The 4,234-nt window shown below is 35.5% G+C and overlaps 1 protein-coding gene across 1 annotated transcript in view; it reads left to right on the forward strand.

Annotated features, from left to right (window-relative positions):
* Nucleotides 1-2,258: 2,258 nt before the first annotated feature.
* The window catches only part of LOC111633351 (adipolin-like), a 32,750-nt gene continuing 30,774 nt past the window's right edge, over nucleotides 2,259-4,234 (forward strand). The window contains exon 1 of the mRNA XM_023377906.1: nucleotides 2,259-2,384. The gene's annotated coding sequence lies outside the window, so the exon portion shown is untranslated. The remainder of the gene's footprint in view (nucleotides 2,385-4,234) is intronic.

A 4,234-nucleotide genomic window follows, 5' to 3' on the forward strand; every position in this document is an offset into this window, starting at 1 on the left:
AGATTCAGATTCAGATTCAGATATTTATTTTGTATATGTCACAAGACATATCCCGGTGCCGCTTGTGCATAACCGGGTGAATACAAGTATATAATATTAATTACATAATATATGAGTATAACCTTGATTACATAAAATATGAGTAAAATTAAATACATAATATATGATTATAATATATATACATTTTTAAATAATAAACGCGTACAATAGTATATAGTTAATTGCACGCGCGTGCAGTAACGCGCGTGCAATTAACTATATACTATTGTACGCGTTTATGAGCGTCATGGCAGTATTGAGCGTCATGGCAGTATGTGATAAGTGATGATATTAAATGTGGATAACAATGAAATGACCTACACGTGTAAATAACGGAGAAAGAACAGAGAAGGACCGCGAAGTGAAAATGTGAAAATAAATATGAAATTGAGTTGATAACATAATCGAACAAGTCGAGGCAGCTTATTAGCGCGAAATTCGCAGCCGTTAATGTCAAACAATTGTTGTCATAGACTTCGGAAAGCTAAATGCTTGTAATGAAAGTCACTTAGCGTGCACGGGCGAAAACCTGGGGCCGTTCGGGCTACCAAGCTGTCTCGAATATGTGAAATCATAACTGTGACATATACCGACGTCCTATCTGTCTCCTTTCTCCGTTATCACCAGGCTGAGTCACGTAATTGTAAAATGGGAAATCTATGATGGAAAAGTGACGAATCGAAAGTATCGTGAGCGCGTATTATGATGTATGCATAGGCATTCGTGGACTAGAGCGATAGAGGAAACAGAAAGGGAAGAGCAAAGACAGGCGCTTAAAAAGAAGGATAGGCAGGGTCAGACCCTCACTGTCAGATGTGTGACGATTCTCGAACGAATAGGTGTGTACGTGAGCTGATCTTTGTAATTATAAATTGTGAATACGTGTGACTAATATTATTTTCTTTTTTATTTTGTGCATGTTATAAGTTATAAATAAATATAAACAAATAACACTAACCCGATAACATTAAATCTAAATACCAAAATGATTAATTTACTGTGTTTTTGTTATTTCTTACTCCTGTTTTTAGGTATTCGGTATTCGGCCGAATAGTGATTAAATATTCGGTATTCGTCCGAATACTGAAAAATAGGCCGAATACCGAATAGTAACCTAATATTCGTTACATCACTAGTAATTATGATATTAAAAATACATTTAGAGAAGTCTGCGGTTTTTACTGGCTTTACTGGTTTACGGTTTTTACAATTGCGCGTCAGTGATGGACCCTTGACTATCACTGACGCGCAATTGACTGATTGCCCTTGGAAGTCGGCTTCTTACAGAAACACAGCTTCCCTACTATCAAATGTCACGGCACGCCACTGTACTGTACATATAATTATATATTAATTATATATAAATCAGGCACTGTATATATAATTATATATTAACTTAATTTATTGTAACTTTATTATAATTATATGTATTTTATCCGCCGCGTGGCGCCACGCTACGGAGATTTTACGCTAACTATCGTCTGTACAGTATGTAAATTAGGTATTGTAAGTCTAATACAGCACTGTAATTTTATACATTTCTTGTGAAAGAAACATTTCTTATTCAACGGCAATTAAAATTATTTATATTAATGATGTCTCCGAAGTTCAACGAAGTTTTCGCAGAAAAATAAGTTATCAGAAATCAGTGGTGATTTGGTGTGCTGCTTCGAGACGAAAACAAGCTTTAGCAATGGNATCAGTGATTTTAAAAACTATGTATTTAATTTTCTTTCTGTTGAGAGCTAAATATCGATCGAAAAACCAATTGTACTGTAAATTTTACAGTACAATTGGTTTTTCAGGTTTATTTTACAGTGTAAAATAAACAGGCACAGCCTTCCCACTGAAATTGTAGTTTTTTTTTTTTTTATTGTAATGTAGGACCTACAAACACTTGTCTTTTTCTTTTACCCGCGACCCCCCGTGTAAGGCTGTGCGACCCCCACTGGGGATCGCGACCCACAGGTTGAAAAACAATGCGTTAAACTAATCAGCACATTTCATAATGACCTCAGTACTTTTCGTTTTTTGTCAGGCAATACGCGAATTTTATTTCGTTTTCTTTCAGCAGATGGCAGAACGACTTTTCTGTTAATTGTGTTAATTTTCCATAGCATGCATTTAACAACTATTAAACAAACTTCCTCGTATTCTAATACCAGAACACGAAGCTTCCATAACACTGTTTATAATGGCGGTGACGAGCTTAACAAACGAGGAAGAAACGGGAAATAACTTGCCAAACTAAGTAGGCATGGCCGATGCTCGTCGGTTAATACCAAAATTGATTCTTTCCATGGACACATTGTAAATATCTGAAAGTCTGGAGAAGATTCCAAGATGTAAGTAAAACGATCTGACAATCCTTAACGTGAAATGTCTCGTATTATTCGTAAGAAACCTGCATTATGGTTTTGTTATTTATCGGGTTATTCTTACGTGACAATATATTCTGTAAATCCGGCATTTTATAAGCTGTTCCGTGTGACTGGATATCGGAGCGGTTAAGGTCTCGGCTTTCCGCTGTGGAGGACCGAGCAACGGATAAGGACGCCGGAAACTCGAAGAAATAACGGACCAGTTCCTACGGTCCGTACAGATTCGTTATAAGCGGACACTACTGTATTTTCAAAAACGTTTGCGAATACATCCGGTTTCGGTTCGTGTTTATATTTGTATAGTAGACCCCAATAACACGATTGATACGTTCCGTGTTATATGACCCCGTGTTATAGGGGGTCTACTGTATATCTATGCCTTGCTGGGTATACGATGGCCGACGAGAGTGCGATTGCGTCCCGTAATAGCCAATGATGGTTATATCTTAAGCTTACATATCCTGAAAGAAGAGATCGGACCGGATATTCGGGTAGCGTAACTGGTAACGCATTCGCAGGGTAAGCGAAAGATACGGGTTAGAGTCCCGCTTTGGGCCGATTCTTTTCTTCTAGTTTCATCTAAATTATTTAATTAAATATTATAATTGTTAATATTAATACGAGATGGCGCCTAACGCTTTCTTCTAGTGTCACATTCATTTGTAATTCAAAATCTTTTTTTCCATATATAGCCCGAATTGTGGATGTCCGTGCACTGGATTTATTGTTAAGACACTTGTAATTAAATTAAACAATCGCAATTAAACACACTGTATTTTCACTAAGAAACCATAGTCGCACTATATTTCACTTTTCAGATCGAATTTGTTCTCCGAATTCAAACTTTGGTTGTACAATACCCATAATCATACGTTGTAATGTATAGTACGATGAAAATCGATTATCAATCGATTATCACACCTTTAATAACAACAGTGTTTATTAAGTTAGTAAAACACTATTATTTTTAATAATACTTGTTAACAAAAAGACCATTCACGGGTTTCACATTTTTATAGAACATTTATTAATTTGTAATTGCAAATTTACACAATATTACAAAACAAACTATAATGAAAAAGAAAGTATATCATTAACCTCAAAGCTACTGATAACAGCGAGTTTCTGGATGCAATGCGCATCGTTTCTTTGTAATAATATTTCCAACTTTTGAAAAAAGACGTTCTGCAGGTTCTGAGGTTGCTGGAATATGTAACAGCCAGTTTCGAAAGGTGATAATTGAAATGGGCAAACGTTGACTGCCACGTAACGACAGGATCGACATTGCGTGGTATAGTTGCGGCTTCTAAGTAAGTTTTAAATGTACTACAAAAACCTTTAGACTTTATGGGATCTCTGATTTCCCCATGTGACCGTAGACTATTCTAATCTGCTAGTTATTGATGAAAGAAACTGCATTTGCATATTTTGCTTTTGAAATCTGAATTCTTAAATCTGGGATCTAACGCTGTAGAAACACTGTATAACATATTCTTTTCTACGCCACAAAATCGTTTGTCGATATTATTGAAACAGGCCTTTTTTAGATTTTTTTCAATTGTTTTCATGAGGTTTGTTGCCTCCAGAGCTTTTGCAATGAGGCCAACAACAGGAATAACTTTACGTGAACATTGTAATGAAAAGGATAAACTTCAAAGGCTCCAGATTGAGCCACTGGCTAAATGTACTAGTGAGTTGGAAATGTATAAGACATTTGATAGAGCTAATGTAAACACGATTTATATGTTATATAACTACGTTAAACAATTAATTAAATGATAATTGTGATAAATTATTAATATAATTCTATAGAT

Source organism: Centruroides sculpturatus, unplaced genomic scaffold, assembly GCF_000671375.1.
Source record: "Centruroides sculpturatus isolate CEXI.00-Female unplaced genomic scaffold, Cexi_2.0 scaffold628, whole genome shotgun sequence".
Lineage (NCBI taxonomy): Eukaryota > Metazoa > Arthropoda > Arachnida > Scorpiones > Buthidae > Centruroides > Centruroides sculpturatus.